At 41.4% G+C, this 20,702-nt stretch overlaps 1 protein-coding gene across 2 annotated transcripts in view; it reads left to right on the forward strand.

Annotated features, from left to right (window-relative positions):
* Positions 1 to 7,530: 7,530 nt before the first annotated feature.
* Positions 7,531 to 20,702, forward strand: part of LOC120049658 (inactive ubiquitin carboxyl-terminal hydrolase 53-like) — a 60,892-nt gene continuing 47,720 nt past the window's right edge. For both annotated transcript variants that reach the window (XM_038995994.1, XM_038995995.1), the window contains exon 1: positions 7,531 to 7,940. The gene's annotated coding sequence lies outside the window, so the exon portion shown is untranslated. The remainder of the gene's footprint in view (positions 7,941 to 20,702) is intronic.

The raw sequence follows: 20,702 nt of genomic DNA on the forward strand, positions 1-20,702 counted from the left end.
TTCTTCTGCTGCTCTATGTTTGCTACATACTTCAGTCTGTGGCGGCCATTATTGAAGCCGTTTGTGGCGACATTAAAATGAGGGGTGTTGTACAAAACAAAGTCATCAGCGATTGGATAATCTCTAACCAATCCGAGTATCAAAGCCAATGATACATTTTCAAAACGCTGCTTGACCCACGTGTGTTCTGGTTCTGGCCCAACCCATCGGTTTGTGGAATCAATCAGAACCGTTAGAATATGTTGGCGTTCTAAAAATTGTCTGGGAGGTACTCGGATCCAGACTCATTGCAGAGAAGAAACTAACGTCCTTGGGCATGGCGTAGCATAGCGTTCGGCCGGAGCAAGGAGTCTGGGTAGGCAGCCAAATGAACCGGAGCCCAAAGCAGCAGAAATTACATTTCATCACTTTAAACTTTGTCCCAAATTCAGCTCACTACTTCAGGATCTTCAAGATGATAAAAGAGGATTGCACTCTAAAGATACTGTCAATCAAAATACAATGCCATTCAAAGCGCTTTCAAATCTGGGAATTAATAAGAAACAGATGGTTGAAAAGTTGCGGTTAGATGACCTTTGCAAGTCTGTGTCTGTTTATAAAAAGAGTCCCGTTATTCCTTTTTCCTGACCCATAAGATGTCAAAATAAAGCCACAACCAAACAAAACTGTGTTTGAGTGAAAAGCATGCAATATACAGTACCAGTCAAAAGTGACTAATTAAATTTAATCAAAAAATCTACATATTAGAATAATAGTGAAATCAAATCAAACTTTATTTGCCACATGCGACAAATACAACAAGTGTAGAGTTTACCGTGAAATGCTTATTTACAAGCCCTTAACCAGCAGTGCAGTTCAAGAAAAATAAAATATTTACCAAGTACGCTAAAATAAAAAGTAATAATAAAAAGTAACACAATAAGAATAACAAAGCTACAATGGGGCAAAAAAGTATTTAGTCAGCCACCAATTGTGCAAGTTCTCCCACTTAAAAAGATGAGAGAGGCCTGTAATTTTCAACATAGGTACACTTCAACTATGACAGACAAAATTAGATTTTTTCCCCCAGAAAATCACATTGTAGGATTTTTAATGAATTTATTTGCCAATTATGGTGGAAAATAAGTAGTTGGTCAATAACAAAAGTTTATTTCAATACTTTGTTATATACCCTTTGTTGGCAATGACAGAGGTCAAACGTTTTCTGTAAGTCTTCACAAGGTTTTCACACACTGTTGCTGGTATTTTGGCCCATTCCTCCATGCAGATCTCCTCTAGAGCAGTGATGTTTTGGGGCTGGGCAACAAGGACTTTCAACTCCCTCCAAAGATTTTCTATGGGGTTGAGATCTGGAGACTGGCTAGGCCACTCCAGGACCTTGAAATGCTTCTTACGAAGCCACTCATTCGTTGCCCGGGCGGTGTGTTTGGGATCATTGTCATGCTGAAAGACCCAGCCACGTTTCATCTTCAATGCCCTTGCTGATGGAAGGAGGTTTTCACTCAAAATCTCACAATACATGGCCCAATTCATTCTTTCCTTTACACGGATCAGTCGTCCTGGTCCCTTTTCAGAAAAACAGCCCCAAAGCATGATGTTTCCACCCCCATGCTTCACAGTAGGTATGGTGTTCTTTGGATGCAACTCAGCATTCTTTGTCCTCCAAACACGACGAGTTGAGTTTTTACCAAAAAGTTATATTTTGGTTTCATCTGACCATATGACATTCTCCCAATCTTCTTCTGGATCATCCAAATGATCTCTAGCAAACTTCAGACGGGCCTGGACATGTACTGGCTTAAGCAGGGGGACACGTCTGGCACTGCAGGATTTGAGTCCCTGGCGGCGTAGTGTGTTACTGATGGTAGGCTTTGTTACTTTGGTCCCAGCTCTCTGCAGGTCATTCACTAGGTCCCCCCGTGTGGTTCTGGGATTTTTGCTCACCGTTCTTGTGATCATTTTGACCCCACGGGGTGAGATCTTGCGTGGAGCCCCAGATCGAGGGAGATTATCAGTGGTCTTGTATGTCTTCCATTTCCTAATAATTGCTCCCACAGTTGATTTCTTCAAACCAAGCTGCTTACCTATTGCAGATTCAGTCTTCCCAGCCTGGTGCAGGTCTACAATTTTGTTTCTGGTGTCCTTTGACAGCTCTTTGGTCTTGGCCATAGTGGAGTTTGGAGTGTGACTGTTTGAGGTTGTGGACAGGTGTCTTTTATACTGATAACAAGTTCAAACAGGTGCCATTAATAGAGGTAACGAGTGGAGGACAGAGGAGCCTCTTAAAGAAGAAGTTACAGGTCTGTGAGAGCCAGAAATCTTGCTTGTTTGTAGGTGACCAAATACTTATTTTCCACCATAATTTGCAAATAAATTCATAAAAAAATCCTACAATGTGATTTTCTGGATTTTTTTTTCTCATTTTGTCAATTTTTTTTCTCATTTTGTCATTTTGGTGGCTGACTAAATACCTTTTTTCCCCACTGTATATACAGGGCGCACCAGTACCGAGTCAGTGTGCAGGGGTACAAGGCTAGTTGAGGTAATCTGTACATGTAGGTGGGGGCGAAGTGACTATGCATAGGTAACAAACAAACAGCGAGTAGCAGCAGTGTACAAGAGGGGGGGGGGTGTTGTTAATGCCAATTTTTATGAATTGCTCAGCAGTCTAACGGCTTGGGGGTAGAAGCTGTTGAGGAGCCTTTTGGTCCTAGACTTGGTGCTCCAGTACCGCTTGCCGTGCGGTAGCAGAGAAAACAGTCTATAACTTGGGTGACTGGAGTCTGACAATTTTATGGGCTTTCCTCTGACACCGCCTATTATATAGGTCCTGGATGGCAGGAAGCTTGGCCCCAGGGATGTACTGGGCCATTCGCACTACCCTCTGTAGCGCCTCACGGTCAGATACCGAGCAGTTGCCATACCAAGCGTTGATGCAACCGGTCAGGATGCTCTTGATGGTGCAGCTGTAGAACCTTTTGAGGATCTGGGGGCCCATGCCAAATCTTTTCAGTCTCCTGAGGGGGAAAAGGTTTTGTGGTGCCCTCTTCACGACTGTCTTGGTATGTTTGGACCATGATAGTTCATTGGTGATGTGGACACCAAGGAACTTGAAACTCTCGACCGCTCCACTACAGTTCGGCCCGCCTTTTCCTGTAGTCCACAATCAGCTCCTTTGTCTTGCTCACATTGAGGGAGAGGTTGTTGTCCTGGCACCACACGGCCAGTTCTCTGACCTCCTCCTTATAGGCTGTCTCATCGTTGTCAGTGATCAGGCCTACCACTGTTGTCGTCAGCAAACTTAATGATGGTGTTGGAGTCGTGTTTGGCCATGCAGTCGTGGGTGAACAGGGAATACACGAGGGGACTAACTACACACCCCTGAAGGTCCCCAGTGTTAAGGATCAGCGTGGCAGACGTATTGTTGCCTACTCTTACCACCTGGGGGCGGCCCGTCAGGAAGTCCAGGATCCAGTTGCAGAGGGAGGTGTTTAGTCCCAGAGTCCTTAGCTTAGTGATGAGCTTCGTGGGCAGTATGGTGTTAAATGCTGAGTTGTAGTCGATGAACAGCATTCTCACATAGGTGTTACTTTTGTCCAGGTGAGAAAGGGCAGTGTGGAGTGCGATTGAGATTGCGTCATCTGTGGATCTGTTGGGGCGGTATGCGAATTGGAGTGGGTCTAGGGTGTCTGGGAGGATGCTGTTGATGTGAGCCATGACCAGCCTTTCAAAGGACTTCATGGCTACCGACGTGAGTGCCACGGGGCGGTAACCATTTAGGCAGGTTACCTTCGCTTCATTGGGCACAGGGACTATGGTGGTCTGCTTGAAACATGTAGGTATTACAGACTCAGTCAGGGAGAGGTTGAAAATGTTAGTGAAGACACTTGACAGTTGGTCCTTGCATGCTTTGAGTACACGTCCTGGTAATCCGTCTAGCTCAGCGGCTTTGTGAATGTTGACCTGTTTAAAGGTTTTGTTCACGTCGGCTACCGAGAGCGTTATCACACAGTCATCCAGAACAGCTGGTGCTCTCGTGCATGCGTTAGTGTTGCTTGCCTCGAAGCGAGCATAAAAGGCATTTAGCTCGTCTGGTAGGCTCGCGTCACTTTGCAGCTCGCGTCTGGGTTTCCCTTTGAGGTAGTGATTTGAGATTCTCCACCCTTGATGACAGCTTTGCACAGTCTTCGCATTCTCTCAACCAGCTTCTTGAGGACTGCTTTTCCAACAGTCTTGAAGGAGTTCCCACATATGCTGAGCAATTGTTGGCTGCTTTTCCTTCACTCCTCGGTCCAACTCATCCCAAACCATCTCAATTGGGTTGAGGTTGGGTGATTGTGGAGGCCAGGTCATCTGATACAGTACTCCATCACTCTCCTTCTTCATCAAATATCCCTTACACAGCCTGGAGGTGTGTTTTGGGTCATTGTCCTGTTGAAAAATAAATGACAGTCCCACTAAGCACAAATCAGATGGGGATGGCGTATCGCTGCAGAATGCTGTGGTAGCCATGCTGGTTAAGTGTGCCTTGAATTTTAAATAAATTACTGACAGTGTCACCAGCAAAGCACCCCCACACCTCCTCCTCCAAGCTTCACGGTGGGGACCACACATGCAGATTGCAAATTTGGACTCGTCAGACCAAAGGACATGAACTTATACTCTGCAGCAGATTTAACTCTGGGCCTTCCATTTCTGTGGTGGTCCTCATGAGAGCCAGTTTCATCATAGTGCTTGATGGTTTTTGCGACTGCACTTGAAAAAACTTTCAAAGTTCTTGAAATGTTCTGGATTGACTGACAATCATGTCTGAAAGTAATGATGGACTGTCGTTTCTCTTTGCTTATTTCAGCTGTTCTTGCCATAATATTTACTTGGTCTTTTACCAAATAGGGCTATCTTCTGTATACCAACCCTACCTTGTCACAACACAACTGATTGGCTCAAACGCATTAAGAAGGACATAAATTCCAAAGTAATTTTTAACAAGGCACACCTGTTCATTGAAATGCATTCCAGGAAACTACCTCATGAAGCTGGTTGAGAGAATGCCAAAAGTGTGCAAAGCTGTCATCAAGGCAAAGGGTGGCTATTTTGAAGAATTTATTTTGATTTGATTAACACTTTCTTGGTTACTACTTGATTCCATATGTGTTATTTAAAAGTTTTGATGTCTTCACTACTATTTTACAATGTAGAAAATAGTAAAAATAAATACAAACCCTGGAATGAGTCGATGTGTCCAAACTTTTGACTGGTACTGAATGTGTTTGGTCAACAACTCAAATAATTAACTGTAAAAGTTGTTTCTAAAGCTTGAAATTACATCACGTTTTGCCTCTGGTATCATGTGACCTTGTTAAACCACTCTTTCTCCAGGCACTAGGGGTTAATGAGTTACATTTTCTATTACCATGAAGGAAATGAGTGAGAGAGAGCAAGAGAGACAAATCACATATGCATGGTGTGACCCAGAACTGTTATTTGTATTTATTTAACCTTTACCTATCCAGGAAACTCACTGAGATGAAAGAGATTCTAAGGGAGACCTGTTCCAACCAATACAGCAGCAGGGGGAACAATGTGCCAGTCAAATATGAGACGTAACGACTTACAGACGTAGACACACCATAAACAAATTACAGACATAGACACATACGTGTAGGTTACAACTATAAAATACAAAAGTGGAGCAAAGTAGCCTATACTAAAGAATATAATACAATAATAGAATGCACAATATTTGCATTCTACACTACTGATTTTTTTGTTTTTTGAATTTTTTAAATAATTGTATTGCTTTCTTTATATAACAGGATTGGGCAGATGGTGTTTGGATAACAGGATTCTTACATCACATTTTTGTAGGCCCTACAACTGGGGTGTAATCATTTGTCCAAACATTAGCATTTTGCAACGAAAGAGAGAGTTTCTATTGGACAAATTCAGCTAGGTCCCGCCTAGTTTAATTTGCTTACATTTAAGAAACATTTTGCAACAGAATTGAGGTAATGATTTCAGTTCTTCATAATCTAACAAGCACAGGTAAAATTGACACAAATGATTGGGAGGAGGCGGGGGTCATGTCCCCCCCCAATATTCAGAACAGGTGGTTTTGTCCCCCACAATCATTTCAGATATGATATGAACATGCCATAAACAATGGCAAAATGTGTAGAATTGCAGAACATTTGTTTTAAAAGAGTAGAATGAGATGAGCAATAAAACACCACATTTTTCTCTGAGCATCATCAAAAAAAATGTGTTGAAATGCAGGAAGTTAGCCGTTTTCCTAAAACAATCTGTTTTACCCCAGAAATATTATTATTGCTAGTTTTTGGGGGGTTTGGGGGACCCCTGGAGGTAGGTGCCCCATGGAACCAAATGTTGGCTAGAATAATATTTTGGCTGCTCCATCGAGTTTATACAGTCGGGAGACAGACTCCTGAGTCGGGATCAACATTCAACGACACAAGTGTAAGTCTGACCATGGTACTGTATGTTCACACTCAATTATTATTATACAGTATATATATTTCTAAATTTGGACTGGGCATAAGGTAGGGGAACTCAAACTACAATAAAACTCAGTCTTCATATTTTGCGTCTTCTTAAAGCTGCAATTTGTAACTTTTTGGACGACCTGACCAAATTCACATAGTAATGTTAGTTATAGATCTGTCATTCTTTTTGAAAGCAAGTCTAAGAAGATGTAGGTCTGTTCTATATATGTGTTTTTCTATGCTTCCGTTCTTAAGTTTGTTTTTTTGTGTCATTTACTTTCCAGTTTTTTACACCAGCTTCAAACAGCTGAAAATACAATATTTTTGGTAATGAAAAATATATTACACAGCAGTTTAGATGGTACAATGATTATATACACTATATTTGCTTGTTTTGACACATACACTGAAATTTTGTGAACTATTAGAGCAACCAGGAAATTATAATACAACTCAGTCTTAATGATGATGAAGACATCCTTCCACTTACAGTTTCCAAAATACCTCTCCATATACCCCTCAAGAGATAAGTCATGTCAAACTGTGTAGAATTACAGGAAATGATTTTCAAATGTAAAAAAAAAAAAAAAACAAGTTTAAAAAACAACAACATCCATCTACTGTTCTTTGGACTCGTCCCACCAATATCTAGGCTACACCACAATTTCGCCCTTGTTGTCCTCAAGCATTGTTTTAGGCCTAATTGTCGCCATATTGCTTGCGTTGGAAGGCTGTATGTAGCCGAAGCATCGCAGGCTATTAACCTGGACAAACTATATAAAAATGCATAGCCAACCGATATGCCAAGTTCGACTCCTTCCACACCTGCAAACAGTTGCCGCCAAAATATTCTCAAACTGCATCCTACCTGAGTGGTTGATGGTGGAAAGTTCACAAGAAAGTGCAGTGAAACTCCTCCCTTCGCTCGCGGAGAGTCGTGGTTGCTGCCTGTGCGAACGTAGTTCAGTAGGCTACAGAGGGCTGCAGTAAATACAGTGCCGCTCAAGAGGCGGGGTTTGACCTCGCAGCTCTGAAAACATCACTAATCCAGTATTTCAGGTGCCGAAGTCGATCATTGCTCACTCCATCTGCGTATCAACAACTGCAAGAAACAGACGACTCTAAAAACCGGAATAGGCTACAGCAAGTGAATGGGACGGATGGTGTCAAAAACTGGAATTATACAGGAAGAAAGAGTCCGTAACAACGATAACAGCAAAGTTGTAACACGTGCTTTTAGTTATGTGGTTTAATTTATAACGAGCCCTCTGTATATATATATTTTTTTTTTTTTACCGCAACGACTGTTGGGACAGTATCATAGGCGTCGTCAATTTCCTCCCGAAACTCCTAGCTGTTTCAATTTCAAGAATTCAAACACATTTGGAAGAGCTGCAGATTCCCTACCTTGGGATATATTGGTATTTCTTTAAAACGGTGAGTGTTGTGTTCTTTTGGTTTAGATTGGGTTGTTTGTTATTTTCTCTCTACAATTTCCAGCATCAACGCGCATGAGGCGTAAATGTACCTGCATTACAGGTAAACTCAGTCGAAACGTATGAAATCGCTGATTAACTTCCGATTTGTTAGCCTATCATATGTGTCATTGGCCTATTCATGAACGAAACAAAAACGTCAAACTATTAGTGCGGTATTAGTAGTGCTTATGACTGCATGAAATAAAAAGTAGCCTTCATGTTATTTATATATATATATCCTAAAAATTGTGGAAGGGCCTGGCTTGACATATTTCCTCATTGTTCTTGCGACATTTTCAACACACGAACGAAGACTAGTCTGTCACATAGTCGTTTGACACTGACAGCAATTCATAAAAGTTTACTTATTGAAAGGCTCCCAAACCCATTTCCCATAGGCTATGCCATATTTTTGTGCCTGGTCAATCATGTTATATTGTTAACAATCTCCTACTAATAGGCCAAAATACTTGTGTAATTGCAACCTATTGAATTTGGCAGGTTACGTTGTCCATGCAGCCGTGGCCTGGTGTTATTCTCACATACACCTGAAAGATGCAGTGAAATGTGTTGTTTTTACAGGGTCAGCCATAATATTATCGGCCCCTGGAGCAAATTAGGGTTAAGTGCCTTGCCCAAGCGCACATCGACAGATGTTTTTTTTATTTTTTCCGACCTTGTCGGGTCGGCTACTCGAACCAGAGACCTTTTTGTTACTGGCCCAACGCTCTTCTAGACTACCTGCAGCCCCAAAAATGTCCAATGCAGCAGTTTTTTAATCTCCAATATCCAATTATTTCTGGGTAACAATTACTATGATTGTTTTCAATTAAAATGGTAAAAAAAAAAAAAAAGTTTTTTTAGGAAATAGCAATTTCTCAAGCAAGAATTTTGGGAGGTCTGTCACTGCTCAATAGTCCCTCTGAGGGGAAAATGGAAAATTAGCAGAAATTGACAGAGCGGTTTGGAACTCTTTCTTATTGGTCTATTAACTCATTTGATTTCACCAGGCAGACCAAAACTCCATCCCACCAAAACAGGCAGACATTTGAGTCTGTCTTTTCAAACAGCTCTTACACTAAAAGGGCATTATCATTTTCAAAATGTCACAGTATTATTCCAACCTCGGTGTGGAAATATACTCTCACTGAACAGTTTTAGGTACACCACCCCGTTAATAAAAATGTATCGCTTCTACAGAGCGTGAGTCACATGGACGTGGCTTGCTATATAAAGCAGGCAGACAGGCATCCAGTTATATTCGGTTGAACGTTAGCATGGGCAAAATGAGTGACCTAAGCGACTTTGAGCGTGGTTTGATCGTTGGTGTCAGGCACACCGGGTCTAGGATCTCAAAAACAGCTGCCTTCTTGGGCTTTTCATGAACAACAGTGTCTAGGGTTTCCAGAGAATGGTGCGACAAACAAAAAACATCCAGTCAGCGGCTGTCCTGTGGGGGAAAACAGCTTGTTGATGAGAAAGGTCGAAGGAGAATAGCTTGCACAATTCTTGCCAACAGGCGGGCCACAAATATTGCCGCAGAATAGCATATCTGAACGCACAACTCGTCGATCCTTGTCACGGATGGGCTATTGCAGCAGATGCCCACACCGGGTTCCACTCCTATCAGCTAAAAACAAGAAGAAGCAGCTCCCGTGGGTACGCGATCTCCAACACTGGACTGCAGTGGAAAAACATTGCCTAGTCCGACGAATCCCGGTTCCTGTTGCGTCATGCTGATGGCAGATTCAGGATTTGGCGTAAACAGCATGAGTCCATGGACCAATTCTGCCTGGTGTCAACAGTACAGGCTGGTGGCGGTGGTGTACCGCCTTCCAATCTGCAGCAATTGCGTGATGCCATCGCATCAGCATGGACCAACAACCCTGTGGAACGTTTCTGTCTTGTAGAATCCATGCCCCAAATAATTCAGGCTGTTCTGGAGATAAAGGGGGTCCGACCCGGTACTAGATGGGTGTTCCTAATAAACTGGCCTGCGAGTGTATATGAAACACAGGACAATCACTTTTTTGACTGTGCCTAATTATCATGCAGAGCTACATTCTAGTCCTCTGTTCCATTTGATTACACATACGTCATTTGACGATGGCATCTTCTGTAGAGGGCTAGTTTTGTTAAGAACCGCAACGCTCGGGCTGAACATTAACACACTCATTGCTTGCGGTACCGTTTTGGAAGCATAAGGACCTTTCATATCAGCGAGAAATAATTTTCTAAAGTTTAATTGATACACAGCCTTTTATAGGGTTAGCGTTAGTTTCCCACATAGCCATGTCTATGTTACAGCCATAGCCGTGGGAAGTAGGGGTGCTGAGGATGCTGCAGCACCCCCTGATAAATCACAATTTAAACAAATGAATTAATACAAAAATAAAATTCCCCACCAAATGAGTGCACTAGGCCTTTATTACTCCTTTATGAGTGGAGCAAAGAACTGGTCAGCAGAGCAGGGAGAAATTTATTTCTAGAACCGTATGTCACAATTGAGAATTGTTTCCCGTTTAGATGGAGTATTTTATTTGGCTGTTTTGGCTGCCAGAGCCAGTCTACCTCTAAAAAATAAAAAGTCCTTGGACTTTAAGGAGTAACGGTAGGCTCCTTAATACATCTTGGGCTAAACTACACTTATGCATTTCTATTCCTTTCCATTCATGAACATATCTTTTCTATAATAAACAGAAATATAAACACAACATCTAAAGTGTTGGTATGTTTCATGAGCTGAAATAAAAGATCCCAGAAGTGTTCCATATGCACAAAAAGCATATTTCTTTAACATTTTGTACAGAAATGTGTTTACATCCCTGTTAGTGAGCATTTATCTTCTGCCAATATAATCCATCCACCTGACAGGTGTGGCATATCAAGAAGCTGATTAAACAGCATGATTTTTAATCCTTGTTTTACCATGTAAGTTGACTGGGAACACATTCTTATTTACAATAACAACCTGGGGAATAGTTACAGGGGAGAGGAAGGGGAATGAATGAGCCAATTGGAAGCTGGAGATGATTAGATGGCAATGATGGTTTTAGGGCCAGATTTGTAATTTAGCCAGGACAACAGTGTTAACACCCCTACTCTTACGATAAGTGCCATGGGATCTTCAGTGACCACAGAGTCAGGTCACCCGTTTAACGTCCCATCCGAAAGACGGCATCCTACACAGGGCATTGTCCTTAATCACTGCACTGAGGCATTGGGATATGGCCCTCCAATACCACTTCCGGCAGCATCTGGTCACCCATCCGGGAACCAACAAGGACCAACCCTGCTTACCTTCAGAGGCAAGCCAGCAGTGGGATGCAGGGTGGTATGCTTCTGGCACAGGTGCACCTTGTGCTGGGGACCAAAGGACCTCCACATTTGGCTTCTTCACCTGCGGGACCATCTGAGACCAGCCACCTGGACAGCTGATGAAACGGAGGAGTATTTCTGTCTAATAAAGCACTTTTGTGGGGAAAAACATAATATGATTGGCTGGGCCTGGCTCCCCAGTTGGTGGGGCCTATGCCATCACAGGCCCACCCAAGTCTGCACTGATTTCTTTATATGAACTGTAACTCAGGAAAATTGTTGAAATTGTTGCGTTTTTAAAATATTTTTGTTCATCATATTTGTCATGATGACCAACACTAGTTTCTAAACACTGCCAATAACAAATTTCTGTACATGATTCACTTTTACATAACATTCAGCAAACATCTGAGTGATAAGCAGACAACCAATTAGTATTTTTACCACATAAATACTGTATTTTTGTATGACCAGTGAGTACAGTTTGTACTCAACTCCCCAGTGAGTTTCACTGATATGAGGCGAGTCTACGACACCTTATTTCCCCCCAAAAGCCTTGCTAGCAAAAAGAATACCTCATCCTGTCCTCAAACATCAGGCACTCTTTTTATATTCCTCACAATCAAAGGCACAGAGCTCATTAAAACCCTGAGTTGTGGATAAGGTATTAAACTGAATGAAAATTCTCATCAGAAACAAATGGTTTATTGTAGACTATGATATTGTAGGCTACTTTTATATACATTATGTGAGTTTCTTTGAATTATTTAGAGGTGAGAGAGTGGTGTTCACTTAGAATAAAGCTCATTATGAACGTGTTACGAATATAGCCTACTTATTCATCTATTTTGGGACAACAATGAGCCTCGACGGTGACAGGGTTATATTTTCCCATTTGACAAAGCTCCAAATTCAGTTGAATTGATATGAATGATAATTTATGTTTTAGAACAAACTTCTTTCCATCACAATTAATGTTGGAAAAAATACTTAATTCAGAAATTATTCTCTATTTTACACAAACCGTATTTTACACAAACTGAAGAACCAGATTGTTTCTGTAGCAGCATGGCCCATGTTACACAATGTGTTTACTCAAGAAAATGAATGGGATATTTAAGGGAGGAGTGGTTGCAGAGGTTCACTGTTGTCTATGGAAGTTTGTTGGTGGGATGTTTTTGTGCTTCACTGGGATAGTCAAATCAAGTGCCATTCGGAAAAGAAAAAGTGCTATCTCATTGCAGTGCAGTTCACCAGTCAGTTCTCACAATCAGCACTATTTATGAGGTTTGATTTTATGGTACCTGGCAGTATTGTAGTACGAGTCTGGTCTCGAGACCACATTGAGTGTGGCCTTATCTCTGTGTCGGTACATTTGTACTCGGTCTTGGACAGTGAGGACTAGTAATTTCTTCCCGAGACCAGCTGAGTAAAAGAACTCAGAATTATCAGCATCCATTCAGTCAGCGCATAAAACCGCTTCACCAGGACAAATGTATACGCTCCTTTTTTGAAACATTATCTTAACAGCCTTTATATCTATTGTAGACATGTTTGCATAGTAGAGAACCTATAGGCCTTCAGTGTGTGACAGGTTCCTGATTTCTGAAAGGACAGCAACCGTAATACCAGCGCACTCATGTAGGAGAGTGAAAATGTAAATAACCTCTCTAGGAATTAAAAAATTAAACATAGGCGGGCCGTTTGGAAACTTTTTGGCAAAATTAGAGTATGCCCCACTGCATAGGGCCGGTTAAAAGGCGGCAGTCACACACAGCATGATGTTAACGGATAAGCAGTCCATAAACTTGGTCATAATAAGCCAGTAGGTCACAATCATAAGAATACAAAAACACAAACATTAAGCATTTCCAAATCGATTCGGGATGCACTGTTTCAGTTTCAATGACTCACATTCGTCCATTTTTGTCCAGAATATTAACTAAGGCTGGGAATGTCAATGCAATCAAACTAGCAACGGCCTTGTCAATAAGAATTTGTTCTTAACTTCTTCGGGGTAGGGGGCAGGATTTTCACTTTTGGATAAATAGCATCCCCAATTTCAACTTCCTTCTACTCATCCCCAGAATATAAGATATGCATATTATTAGTAGATTTGGATAGAAAACACTCTGAAGGTTCTAAAACTGTTTGAATCATGTCTGTGAGCATAACAGAACTTATGTAGCAGGCAAAACCCCGAGGACAAACCATTCAGATTTTTTTGTTTTTTTTGTTTCACTGTCTTTCAATGAGGTTTCATTGGGACACCAGATTTCTAAGGGACTTGTTTGTAGTTCCTACCACTTCCACTGGATGTCACCAGTCTTTGGAAATTGGTTGAGGTTATTCCTTAGTGTAATGAAGTACGGCCATCGTAAAGGAGGGTCACTTGAAGTAAATTGTTTGAGGCACATTACCAAAAAAGTTGCGTCAGTTTGTTTTCTTTTTGTATTGAACACAGATCATCCCGTCTTCAAATTGATCAATTTATTAACGTTTAAAAATACCTAACGTTGTATTACAAAAGTAGTTTGAAATGTTTTGGTAAAGTTTACATGTAACTTTTGATATATTTTGTAGTGACGTTGCGCAAGTTGGAAGCTGTGTTTTTCTGGATGAAACGCGCCAAATAAATTGACATTGTGGATATATATCGCCGGAATTAATTGAACAAAAGGACCATTTGTAATGTTTATGGGAATATTGGAGTGCCAACAAAAGAATTTCGTCAAAAGGTAAGGCATGAATTATATTTTTTATTTCTGCGTTTTGTGTCGTGCCTGCAGTGTTGAAATATGCTACTCTCTTTGTTTACTGTTGTGCTATCATCAGATAATAGCATCTTATGCTTTCGCCGAAAAGCCTTTTTGAAATCTGACATGTTGGCTGGATTCACAACGAGTGTAGCTTTTATTTGGTATCTTACATGTGTGATTTAATGAAAGTTTTTTTTTTTTATATCATTTTATTTGAATATGGCGCTCTGTATTTTCCCTGGCTATTGGCCAGGTGGGACGATTGAGTCCCACCTACCCCAGAGAGGTTAACTGACTTGCCTAGTTAAATAAAGGTTACACTAAGAGCATAACATTTCTGCACCCTAATTTTCTAATTCTAGTCTAACAAATACCCAAACGGAGATTAAGTGAAAATAAAAATCTCATTGATTTGTCAAAACCAGTCCCCATGCTTGTCTCCGAGCTGCGCGAAACGGTGCTAAAATGTTGTAGGCTTTTGCTTCAAATCCTATTGCTTCTAACTTCAATATGCTCTTTAAATAAATAAGACCTGCAACCACTTTTAACAGCACATTACTCAACACTAGTGAGACTCATGTCGCCTACAGTATATCGAAAAATATGACGTGACTCTCCGCCAATAATTACTTAGAGGATTGGAGGATATTTCTGCAATTCAGTGATATTTATTGCCATAGTAATTCGTTATGGATCCATAACTAAATAAACAACGGCAATTTGAAAGAGTATTTTTATCATTATTTTATTAATGAAATCATAAAGATGCCATTATTAGTTACATTGTTTTAGTTTGAATGTGCAGACTGGTACTAAGAACAGAACACTAGGAACGTTTCCCTAGTCAGCGCCATTATTAGTGCAATGCCCCTTAAATATTTTGGAGATTTAGTTTTTCAAATAATGTAAAATGATTGAGGAAAAAGTCCATTCTTGAACATGGGGTGAGACATTGTTACTAATTTGTAAATGAAGCCAGTTTGTTATTTAGAATTATTTATTTCTGTTTTTAGAGGGAGAAAAACGAAAAACCTACACTTATCTCATGGGTCTCCCAGTCGAGGCCGGCATGGGTATTGAACCAGCCTCTGTATCAACACAGCTATGCAGTGTCTTAGACCGTTGCACCACTCTGTGCAGCACAATGTGACCTGTTGGGAGTGGCCTACAGTACTACAGTAAGAGTAAAATAATAAAAATCTTAGTGTAACAACAGGTTTAGTAAGTAATACTGAAGTCGTGTACAATTATCAGTTTCTATTTCGGTTTATGTCGCCCATTCATTGTCAGTCAGAGACACAGTAGGAACCAAAAGCATAATCAGTGCTCTAACTCCCCCTTGCGCTGGTCTGGAGCAATGAAGTGGTGATGCAGGGTAACGTATTAAACCACAAATGACTTCTAAGTCCCGCGGCATAAGCTTGCAACTTTTAAAGGAGGAACCACTGTATATGAACAGATTTGAATAAGATTTCATGTTGCTAAAATAATGTCAGTTCCACTTTAAATGCAACAATGTTTCAATACGTGTTATTTTCAAAGATGTCTAACAGCAAGCGCGCTGCAATAGAGAACACATTTCCACTCACCAGAGGATGATCATTTGAAACTTAATTTCTTGTTGAAAGTTATTCTTGAAAAGGGAGAGGCTAACAAATTAGCAACAACATCCTCTGATAACACCTGCTGCAAACTAGCCGACAAAAAAAGCTAGCTAGACCGTGGGAAAAATACTGCTCGGTATTGCGCCGGGACCTGTTGGCCTTCACGAAAGTAGAAGTTTCCATATGGTTTTGTAAACCGGTCCCACTCATTAAGTCAAAGTGTGATTGGTTGATTCCACTGTCACTCGAAAATTTTGCCCAAATACAGTTGAATGGCAATGCCTTTTATCTAGCTTCTGATGTCCTAGCCAATGTCTGATTTTTAGCTAGCTAGATGTATCTCCCCAGAGACCAGCAGTGTTAACCCTTTCCTTTCCAACAAACTGAAGAGATTTAATTATTATAATCATTATTTTATAAATCCCTTCTTTGAAGGCCCATTGTTCCCCACTGTGGTTAGTAATACTTTGTAGAGTGGCTTTATTTCCCCCCAGAATGCATTTTTCCCACTTCTGAATGTCTAAAGTATCCATATGTTGTTCTGAAATATGAACACAGACATACTGGACATTTCGAGCTCTTATGGTGGTGACTTGATCAAATTTACAATCATGGTCTTGAATTGGACTCGCATTTTTCTGGTCTGGATTTGGTCTCGCCCCCCCCCCCCATCCGGTCTTGGTCTTGAACACAACACCGGTACCTGGCATTGATTATAACTTGTGCCCCATTTGTTGGCCTATGTAGCAACTGCATCGTCCATTCATTAAAGCCACAGTCTGGAGGTGGTAGGCTACATCAGTGGACCACTAACCAAACTGTAGACAATGGAAAAAATGCATCCAATCACATTTTCACTGTAGTGTTCAAAGAATCACATTCCCTGCAAGCAACATTCATTTTTAAAACATGTTTTGAAGCTATACATCATTTTCTTACAAATTACAGAAGTCTTACAGGCATTAAAGGGCTAAGCCAGAGTGCACTAAAACTCTCTCATACACACCACCCGCTTGCAGAATTTCAATTAGCTGCTGGAACTGAATAAACTCATTCATCTGTTTTAAAATAAATAGGAGGGTGGGGGTGGTGGGGGGAGTTGTTGGCCATCGCTCTGACATTTATTGGCAAGTCGTGGGAAGCAGCGAAACATTTAGGAAGTAGTCTGAACAGTCTAAGGGAGGACGTTATATTTCAATCAGAGCCTTAAAAAAAGAAAATACAGGATTTGTTTTTGGGAACATTTACTTCTGTTCTCTCCCTATTCCACTCTTGCTGTGACCGAAGGGAGCTGTTTGTTGAGTGGCTCAGCGAGGTGTGGGTGACCTGTTCAGTTTCATAGGGTTCAAGCAGTGTCCACGTGCTGGAATGTTTCAGCAGGAAGTTCACACAGGAAACTTCTGCTTGCTTTGGAAAATACAAATATTTGGGTTGCGTACACATATTTGAAGGTTTTATCGCAGGTGCAGCAAAATGCTTGTGTTTCTAGCTCTAACAATGCAGCAATACCTTTATCTAGCTTCAAAAGAATTGAAGAAATTAAGAAACATCCTAACGAGAAATGTCAGAGTTATCTATATCTAAATAAATTGTGTGTGTGGACAGTATATTAATAGAAAAGGTGTGTACAGCTGTAGTTTTATAAGGTTAACCTTGACTAGAATACAGAATGTGCCTTCGGAAAGTATTCAGACCCCTTGACTTTCTCCAAATGTTACGTTACAGCCTTATTTAAATTGATTAAATAAATTACAATTCTCAGCAATCTACACACAATACCCCATAATGACGAAGCGAAAAAACAGGTTTTTACCAAATGTAAATAAGGTATTTCTGTTTTCTATTTTTAATACATGTATTCAGACCCTTTGCTATGAGACTCGAAATTGAACTCCGGTGAAGCCTGTTTCCATTGATCATCCTTGATGTTTCTACAACTTGATTGGAGTTCACCTGTGGTAAATTCAATTGATTGAACATGATTTGTAAAGGCACACACCTGTCTATGAAAGGTCCCACATTTGACAGTGCATGTCACAGCAAAAATCAAGGAATTGTCCATTGAGCTCCGAGACAGGATTGTATTGAGGCACAGATCTGGGGAAGGGTACCAAAACATTTATGCAGCATTGAAGGTCCCAAAGAACACAGTGCCCTCCATCATTCTTAAATGGAAGAAGTTTGGAACCACCAAGACTCTTCCTAGAGCTGGCTGGCTGCTAAACTGAATAATCGGGGGAGAAGGGTCTCCCCAGTAAAAGGCACATGACAGCCCACTTGGACTTTGCCAAAAGACACCTAAACTCTCAATCCATGAGAAACAAGATTCTCTGATCTGATGCAACCAAGATATAACTATTTGGCCTGAATGCCAAGCATCACGTCTGGAGGTAATCTGGCACCATCCTTACGGTGATGCATGGTGGTGGCAGCATCGTGCTGTGGAGATGTTTATCAGCGGCAGGGACTGGAAAACTAGTCAGGATTGAGGAAAAGATGAATGGAGCAAAGTACAGAGAGATTCTTGATGAAAACCTGCTCAGGACCTCAGACTGGGGTGAAGGTTCACCTTCCAACAGGACAACAACCCTAAGCACAGAGCCAAGACAATGCAAGAGTGGCTTCGGGACAAGTCTCTGAATGTCCTTGAGTTGCCCAGCCAGAGTCTGGATTTGAACCTGATCGAACGTCTCTGGAGAGACCTGAAAATAGCTGTGCAACAATGCTCCCCATCCAACCTGACAGAGCTTGAGATGATCTGCAGAGAATAATGGGAGAAACTCCCCAAATACAGGTGTGCCAAGCTTGTAGCGTCATACCCAAGAAGACTCGAGGCTTTAGTCGCTGCCAAAGGTGCTTCAACAAAGTAGTGAGTAAATGGTGTGAATACAAAAAAAAAAAAAAAACATTTTAATATTATAAATTAGCAAACATTTCTAAACCTGTTTTTGATTTGTCATAATGGGCTATTGTGTGTAGATTGAGGGGGGATAAACAATTTTAGAAAAAGGCTTAAACGTAACAAAATGTGCAAAAAGCCAAGGGGTCTGAATACTTTCCGAAGGCACTGTGTTCTATGACTATGTACATAGGGCAGCAGTCTCTAAGGTTCAGGGCAGGGTACTGGGCGGAGGCCTGCTAGTGGTGACTATTTAACAGTCTGATGGCCTGGAAATAGAAGCATTTTTTTTTTTTGTCTCCCAACTTTGGTGCACCTGTACATCTCCACCTTCTAGATGGTAGCGGGGTGAACAGGCTGTGGCTCGGGTGACTGAGGTCCTTGATGATGATCTTGGCCTTCCTGTGACACCGGGTCCTGTGGATGTCCTTGAGGGCAGGTAGTACGCCCCCAGTGACGTGTTGGGCTGACCGCACAACCCTGCGGTTGCGGACTGCAATTGCCGTAACAGGCAGTGATACAGCCCAACAGGATGTTCTCAATGGTGCGTTTGTAGAAGTCCGTGAGGGTCTTAGGGGCCAAGCCAAATTTCATCAGCCTCCTGAGTTTGTAGAGGTGCTGCTGCACCTTCTTCACCACACTGTCTGTGTGAATGGACTGTTTCAGGTTGTCAGTGATGTGCACGCTGAGGAACTTGAAGCGATTCACCCTCTCTACTGCGGCCTGTCGATATGGGGGGGGGGGGGGGGGGGCGTGCTCTCTGCGGTCTCATGAAGCTCTTTCATTTTGTTGAAGTTGAGTGAGCGACTTTCCTGGCACCACTCCACCAGGGCTCTCACCTCCTCCCTGTAGCCTGTCTCGCCGGTAATCGGGCCTACCGCTTTTGCTCCAGTCTGCAGGGAATTCTCCAGTTTTTGTTTCTTTCTGTTATTTCAGGATTTTCATCAGAGGGGTCTTGTTTCTTGTAGTCAGCTTGCATTTTTACATGGTCAAAAAGGTTTGAGGATTTTATGTTTCAAGTTGTACTGCCAAGGCCTCTGCAGCAACATCTAGGGATTGTGACATACACAAGTGTTTTCGATTGAAACCAATTGAAGCAAAAATGTGTGTAGGAAGCAAAGTGAGGCAGGTTCTGACCGAGTGTGGGGGACGATATCAATAAACATTGGTTTTCTCTTCACTTTCGCACTTCACTGCTTTTGCCTAACGGCAGCATTAAATTAAGTAGTCAGTGAAGTATTGAGCGCACATTGGAATTGATCAATACCAAGGTTTGGGTCAATTCCATTTCAGTTCAGAAAGTACACCAAATTCCAAATTTCCCTCATTGAAAAACATGGAATTTGTGTACTTCCTGAATTGACTGGAATTCAAATGGAATTGACCCCAACCCTAGCCAACACAGAGAAGGCTGGCTTAACTCTCTGGTGTCTGCCCCACATGAGAGAATTGTTGAAGTCCAGGGGCCTCATTTTCCCGCAAAGGTTGATATTTATAAACGATGAACTTGACGGGAAAGTGTGCGTATCTCCACGCAAATCCCAAACCATGCGTGCACACAACTTCAAGAAGGTTGGTCAACTGTATTGCAAACAAATAGGCTTATTGATTGTTTTGGGGAAATGGGAGATGTTTGCTGCACAGGAAATATAATAATGGTAGTCTAATAACCTTGAAATGTAGGCCTAATGATAAAACGGAGGCATTTTGAACAACAATTTGCATTGATTTTGCATAGACGTGTGGACTGTAGCATTTACTTTTAAAATAGTTAGAAAGGACAATCAATCTTGCAGAATGCGCGGCCAGTGTTTGGCACCCGCTAGGCGGCATGTATTTTTAGTTTGAAGAAGTCACTGCAACATTCTGCCCAGACCTCTACAGAAATGTGATCAAATTTTCCATTGGGCTTTCTTTTACGAACTGTCACGATCCAGTTTCAACATCTCCAAGTCATACAGAAAATGAGGGTGTTTTTGTTACCATAAAAGGTGAATAGACAGCCTGGTAGGGCTGTAGCGCTCAAATATATTATGGCTCTGATTTTTATCGATGAGAATATGCGTAAATGTTGACAGTTTGATTACTATTTGATTTGGATTTGATTTGAAATGTACACATGGTTGATAAATGAGGCCCCA

The sequence above is a fragment of the Salvelinus namaycush genome, chromosome 6 (assembly GCF_016432855.1).
Source record: "Salvelinus namaycush isolate Seneca chromosome 6, SaNama_1.0, whole genome shotgun sequence".
In the NCBI taxonomy this organism is placed as follows: Eukaryota; Metazoa; Chordata; class Actinopteri; order Salmoniformes; family Salmonidae; genus Salvelinus; species Salvelinus namaycush.